The sequence below is a fragment of the Triticum urartu genome, chromosome 3A (genome assembly GCF_056163025.1).
Source record: "Triticum urartu cultivar PI428250 chromosome 3A, HENAU_Tu73, whole genome shotgun sequence".
NCBI lineage: Eukaryota > Viridiplantae > Streptophyta > Magnoliopsida > Poales > Poaceae > Triticum > Triticum urartu.
In genome coordinates this window covers 703,730,357-703,738,008 of record NC_141875.1, presented here as the reverse complement: position 1 = coordinate 703,738,008, position 7,652 = coordinate 703,730,357, and positions in this window count along the sequence as shown.

Here is a 7,652-nt window from a genome sequence, read left to right as displayed (position 1 = left end):
TGCATGTTTGATATGCTAGGGACATGTGACGGACGAACGAACTGCATATTCGAATTCGTCTCGTCGTTCTGAGCAACTTTCATGTACAAAGTATTTTCATCCGAGCTATGGATTATTTTATATTAATATTCAAAGTTTCAAATCATTTTCTAGATTTATCAAATTATTTTAATTTGAAATAAATGTGAATTGCTAGGTGCACCCAGCTCTGGGTACACATAAGTGTACCAGAGGGGCTGACATGTGGGTCCAAGAGGCCCCAGTTGACCAGTCAAAGTTTGACTGGTCAACAGGGGGTGGGCCCCCCTTGTCATACACTGTTTTACTAACCTAACAGATTAAATATACTAATTAGGTTATTAGATTAACTAACACAGGTTAATTAAGCTAATTGGCTCTTTAAGTAATTAATTAATTAATTAATTTTCTATTATATATTTTTTAGCGTTCTCGGGGGAGGCCCCACACGTCATTGGCAGGGGGTGCACAGTCAGCCCGTTGACCTTGGTCAACGCGGCCAACAGGACCCACGGGCCCACCTACAGCGACCCAAGGAGGGGCCCAGGGCAGGCCACGTCAGCAGTGGCATCGGAGTTGGCTCCGATGACCCGATCTGCGGCGGAGATGGCCGGGGGCTCGTCGGAACTTGGCTGCGGTGGACGAAAATGAGCGTGTGGGGGCACGTTCGAACCGCCGTGGAGTGTCGCATCGAGTGGGGGGTGGTGGCTCGTCAGGAACGGCCAGAAAAGGCGCCGACGGCGAGTAGGGGCATACGAGGAGCACGGCTTCGGCCCAGATGGCGGTAGGAGGCATGGGAGGACAAATGAAGGCAGCCACGGGTCCCTGGTGAACCCAGTAACACGCCTGTGTGCTCGAACGCGAGCTAGTCTCGCGGCGGCGGCTAGTTCTCGGACGCGGCGACGGGGCTACCTATGGGGGCAAGGTTCAAGGGGGAGAGAGGAGAATGCGGGGGCTCACAAAGAACGCAGAGAATGCCCGAGGAGGCCGGCGATGGTCGTAGGGCGGCGCATCAACGACGATCGTGGCGTGCGGCACTGGGGAAGAAGAGGCCTGGAGCGATGGCGTTGAGGCTCCCCCGTCCCGATTCAGGGGTGCCGGCGACATAGTCGAAGGCGAGGGCCCCCCGGACACGCTTGAACGCCTCGGGGTGGCTGGTGGCTGCGGCAAATGGCGGGCGACGGCGACGGACGCGCTCGGGCGAACGAGGTCGGAGAGGGAGAGGGGTGAGGAGAGGGTAATGGGCGACGCCGGCGAGGTAATGTTGCGGGGGAGCACGGAGGCGTGATGGGGCAGCGACATGCAACGTCGGGGGCGGTTCCCTCGATCTGGTTCGGGAGGAACAGAGGGAGGAGAGGGAGAGAGATCGGGAGACGAGTGGGGAACGTGGGGGGGGACAGGGGTTAGGGTTTTGTGGTAGTGGAGGGATATGGGCGTGGCTGGTGGGCCGGCCTGGCAGTCAAGTGGCCAGCTGGGCTGTGGCCCAGTGGAGGGGGGCCTTTTCTGGTTTCATTTCTTTTTTTGTTCTATTTTTCTTTATTATTCTTTTACTATTTTTATTTTATCTCCCAAATTGTTTTCGTTTTTGTAAAATATTCAATTAGCACCTAAAATAGTAACATTAATTATACCACTGCCACAATAACTTTGGCACCCACCTAAAATAGTTTAGTATTTTATAAAATAAAATAGGGGTATAATTAATTGTTTTTGATGCTGTTTTAATCACTTTAGGGTATTGAATTATTTTAAAAGGATGTTGTTTCTCCACCAATATTATCCATGATTTATTTGTCACATTAAGAACATTTTAGTTTTGACCTTTAAAAACTTTAACTGTTTGATTTAATTTTGAATTTGAATTTTGAATCGGTTTTGAACTAAGGCGAGATTAGTAACAATAACCGAGGTGACGTGGCATCATTAGCAGAGGGTTACTATAGCTTAATTATCCGTATGTCACAAGAACCAAATAAGGTAGAGTGGGCAATGGGTGGTGTTCGATTCTTTGCATAGAGCCTACACAATCACCCCATGAGCGCTGACAACTTCGTGCCAATGAGGCGGAGCACAACCGCCTCTTCGAGGGGCTGGAGACAGAGGACAATGACTTGTCAGAGCCACACGACAATGATGTCAAAGAGGCATATGAGTTCAGCTTTGCCTCATTTGCCCCACCTAGCAAGGACAATCAGGCTCCACCATTCGGCGTGGGGATCGTTGACCCGACCTTCACCGGTGAATCCGATGGCCATGTTAACTCCGACGGAGAGGACTAAAGGGCTAGTTCTTTTGGGCGATTCTACCAGAATCGCCCCCTCCCCAGCTTCTCCTAGAATCGCCACTCCATATGTTTTTTACAATCCTAGCTAATTAGACCTTAACTAGATAGGATTGTGAAATATATATGGAGTGGCGATTCTGGGAGAATCGCCGAAAAGAACTGGCCCAAAGTAGGATGTGGGACATGATAGGGTCCGGTTCTTTTGCTATGTAAAACTTATTCCGAATATTAACGAACTGATGTGTCCAATTTTCTTTCTGATTCAAGTCGGATGGCCTCGCCCCTATCTCTGTTCGCGGACACAACCTCACACGTCCTCTAGCATTTTGTAAGATCTATTTTGGTGACCCGCATTGGAGTTGCCCTAAAAGCATCTATCACTAGTGCAAAAACCCTGATAGAGAATCTGCATTAGTGACGTTCCCCAAAAGAAGCACGTCACTAATATTTGCCAAAATACCACTGCCTTGCCAAAATGTGGTCACACTGCTAATAAAACGATATCAAAATGTGGCATGCTAATATATTTCAAGGTACAAGGTGACATCATGTTTGAAACAATGGTACTCCCTCCGTCTCGGTGAATAAGTCATTTGCGTAGTTCTAGGTCGACGATTTAACTATCTAAATATGTACTATATGTGACAAAAAGTATATATTTAGAAATTACATACGTGTAGAAATCTAGTGATATACTTTTCATGACATATAACACATATTTAATTGTTCAAATCGATGATCTAGAACTACGTGAATGACTTATTCACCTAGACGGAGGTAGTACTCAAAATGTGGAGTTCTCGTCCGCTGGTATGGGATCCTCCTCGTGGTGTTCTCACGATGTTGTGGGTAGGGAAGATCAAGCAAAAGCTATGCGCCTCGGTGCCGGTGGCGGCGATGCGTGTGGGTGTCCTTCCTTCTTAGGGTGCCATCTTAACTCTCATCATACCCTCCAACACTTGGGCCGGGGTTAAGAAAATTTAATAGAATTGTGAACTGCAGAAAAGTTCATCGTTTCAAAAAAATCGCTGATTCAAAAAATGTTCGTGCTTTTCAAAAAAAATGTTTGACAAACAAATAATGCTCATGAATTTCAAAAAAATTACCCAAATTTCAATGATTCAAAAAAATGTTCAAGAGTTTTAAAAACTCACAATTTCAAAAATAATGTTCATGAGTCTGCTCGATCATGGATGAGGCCTTCGAATACTCTAGGCGTTGTTCCATTTTTACCATTTGTCAATTGGTTGATGTTTTCTAGGGTGGTGTTGCTGTTTCTCATCATCTTTGTATCTTGCCATGTGTGTTGTTTTGTGTGGTGTCATGTCGCGTGTTTTTTTTTGCGAGAAAATTTCAGATCTGTTCATCTTCAATCATAGCAATACAACGAATACCAGAAATAATGAAAATTACATCCAGACACTAGTAGAAAACAGGGCTTTGGTCCAGGCCGGGTCAGCCCATTAGTCCCGGTTCAGTCCAGAACCGGGACCAATGTGGGCATTGGTCCCGGTTCGTGAGCCCAGGGGACCGGCCGGGCCACGTGGGCCATTGGTCCCGGTTCATCTGGACCTTTTGGTCCCGGTTGGTGGGATGAACCGGGACCAATGGGCCTCGCTCCTGGCCCACCACCATTGGTCCCGGTTGGTGGCTTGAACCGGGACCAAAGGATCCCCTTTAGTCCCGGCTCATGTCACCAACCGGGACCAATGAGGTGCCTATATATACCCCTCGCTCGCGAGCAGAGCACCCCAGTGCTCTGTTTTTCTCTGGCCGAGGGGGAGAGGGCTTGGTGGTGCTCTAGCTCACCTCCTATGCACACAAGGTGTTCAATGGAATGCCCGAGCCACACTACTTAAGCTTTCTCCTCTCCAAGCTCGACCTCCAAGCTCCATTTTCCTTAATATTTGTCTAGGTTTAGCGGTCCGTCACGCCCCGTCCCCGTCTTCACCGCTGTCGATCACCCGCGCCGAGCTCATTGCCGGCACCACCGTGGTGAGCCTCTTGTTCTTATCTTCTTTCTGAAAGGAAAAAATAATCTTACTTGTATGTTTACATAGATACTTGTATTATTTTCTTACTTTTATTATTGCATCTTATATAGTGCGATGGTTTTGGTATCCGCCCCCGTTGGCCCTCGTCCTGTCTATGATTCGGATGTGGTATATATATTATCTTTATAACTATTGGTTCATTTATTGTTTATGAAAATTATGCCGACCAACGTGACATAGATTTTATTTATGTAGGATGTATGTGAATCGGAAATGCAACCGACCCTATTGTCGAGAGGTTAAATTTAGTTGAAGAAGAAAACAATTTGTTGAAGGAAAAATAAAAAAAATTGAGGAGGAGAAGATGATATTGGAGTTGCATGTTGCGGATGTCGTCGATGGTCACAAGATCAAGATGGATGCAATGCGCTTGAAGATTATAAAGATTATAAAATATGTCATTCATACCGAGGCTTGGTATCATTATGCCGTTGGATCAATTGTTACCTTGGTTGCGATTATGATCACATTTGTTTTCGCATTGAAATGTTTTACATAGTTTCAATGTATGGTTTAATTAATTAGATGCTCTGGAGACCTATATGTTGTTAGATGAGAACTATGTATGCACTTTGGTTTTAATGTGATGATGAACTTCTATTAATTTGGACACTTAATTATATATAATGCACGCAGATGAACCGGCAATGGATGTACAGTGACAGACACACCTGCGAGTACATTAAGGGCGTGCATGAGTTTCTCGATGCGCCTGAGGCAAACAAGCAGAATGGTTTTATGTGTTGTCCATGCACTGAATATGGGAATACGAGGTCTTACTCTAACCAGAAAATCCTTCACTCCCACCTTCTTTACAAGGGTTTCATGCCACACTATCATGTTTGGACGAGGCACGGAGAAATAGGGGTTATGATGGAAGACGGCGAAGAAGAAGAGTACGATGACAACTATGTGCCCCCTGAATACGGTGATGCTGCAACGGGGGGAGCTGGTGAAGATCAAGAGGAACCGGACGATGTGCCCAATGATGCTGCAATGGGTGAAGCTGCTGAAGATCAAGAGGAACCAGACGATGTGCCCGATGATGATGATCTCCGCCGGGTCATTGTCGATGCAAGGACGCAATGCGAAAGTCAAAAGGAGAAGCTGAAGTTCGATCGCATGTTAGAGGATCACAAAAAAGGGTTATACCCCAATTGCGAAGATGGCAACACAAAGCTCGGTACCGTACTGGAATTGCTGCAGTGGAAGGCAGAGAATGCTGTGGCTGAAAAGGATTTGAGAAGCTACTGAAAATATTGAAGAAGAAGCTTCCAAAGGATAACGAATTGCCCGACAGTACATACGGAGCAAAGAAGGTCGTATACCCTCTAGGATTGGAGGTGGAGAAGATACATGCATGCCCTAATGACTGCATCCTCTACCGCGGTGCATACAAGGATCTGAACGCATGCCCGGTATGTGGTGCATTGCGGTATAAGATCAGACGAGATGACCCTGGTGATGTTGACGGCGAGCCCCCCAGGAAGAGGGTTCCTGCGAAGGTGATGTGGTATGCTCCTATAATACCACGGTTGAAACGTCTGTTCAGAAACGAAGAGCATGCCAAGTTGATGCGATGGAACAGTGAGAACCGAAAGAAAGATGGGAAGTTGAGAGCACCCGCTGACGGGTCGCAGTGGAGAAAAATCGAGAGAAAGTACTGGGATGAGTTTGCAAAGGACCCAAGGAATGTATGGTTTGCTTTAAGCGCGGATGGCATTAATCCTTTCGGGGAGCAGAGCAGCAATCACAGCACCTGGCCCGTGACTCTATGTATGTATAACCTTCCTCCTTGGATGTGCATGAAGCAGAAGTTCATTATAATGCCAGTTCTCATCCAAGGCCCTAAGCAACCCGGCAACGAAATTGATGTGTACCTAAGGCCATTAGTTGAAGAACTTTTACAGCTGTGGAATGGAAACGGTGTACGTACGTGGGATGAGCACAGACAGGAGGAATTTAACCTTAAGGCATTGCTGTTCGTGACCATCAACGATTCGCCCGCTCTCAGTAACCTTTCAGGACAGACAAACAAAGGATACCACGCATGCACGCACTGTTTAGATGACACTGAAAGTATATACATGGACAAATGCAAGAAGAATGTGTACCTGGGCCATCGTCGATTTCTTCCGACCAACCATCAATGTCGAAAGAAAGGCAAGCATTTCAAAGGCGAGGCAGATCACCGGAAGAAGCCCGCCATGCGTACCGGTGATCACGTACTTGCTATGGTCAATGATTTACACTACGTAATCTTTGGAAAGGGTCCCGGTGGACTAGCTGTTCCGAATGACGCTGAGGGACACGCACCCATGTGGAAGAAGAAATCTATATTTTGGGACCTACCCTACTGGAAAGACCTAGAGGTCCGCTCCTCAATCGACATGATGCACGTGACGAAGAACCTTTGCGTGAACCTGCTAGGCTTCTTGGGCGTGTATGGGAAGACAAAAGATACACCTGAGGCACGGGAGGACCTGCAACATTTGCACGAAAAAGACGGCATGCCTCCGAAGCAGTATAAAGGTCCTGCCAGCTACGCTCTTACGAAAGAAGAGAAAGAAATCTTCTTTGAATGCCTGCTCAGTATGAAGGTCATGAGTGGCTTCTCGTTGAATATAAAGGGAATAATAAATATGCCAGAGAAAAAGTTTCAGAACCTAAAGTCCCATGACTGCCACGTGATTATGACGCAACTGCTTCTGGTTGCATTGAGGGGGCTTCTACCGGAAAACGTCCAATTAGCCATTGTGAAGCTATGTGGATTCCTCAATGCAATCTCTCAGAAGGTGATCGATCCAGAAATCGTACCAAGGCTAAGGAGTGATGTGGCGCAATGTCTTGTCAGTTTCGAGCTGGTGTTCCCACCATCCTTCTTCAATATCATGATGCACGTCCTAGTTCATCTAGTCAACGAGATTGTCATCCTGGGGCCCGTATTTCTACACAATATGTTCCCCTTTGAGAGGTTCATGGGAGTCCTAAAGAAATATGTCCGTAACCGTGCTAGGCCAGAAGGAAGCATCTCCATGGGCCATCAAATAGAGGATGTTATCGGGTTTTGTGTTGACTTCATTCCTGGCCTTAAGAAGATAGGTCTCCCTAAATCGCGGTATGAGCGGAGACTGACTGGAAAAGGCACTCTTGGAAGAGACTCAATAATATGCAGGGACGGATATTCTTGGTCTCAAGCACACTACACAGTTCTACAGAACACTACCTTGGTGACCCCGTATGTCGATGAACACAAGAACAGTCTGCGCTCCAAACACCCGGAGCAGTGCGACGAC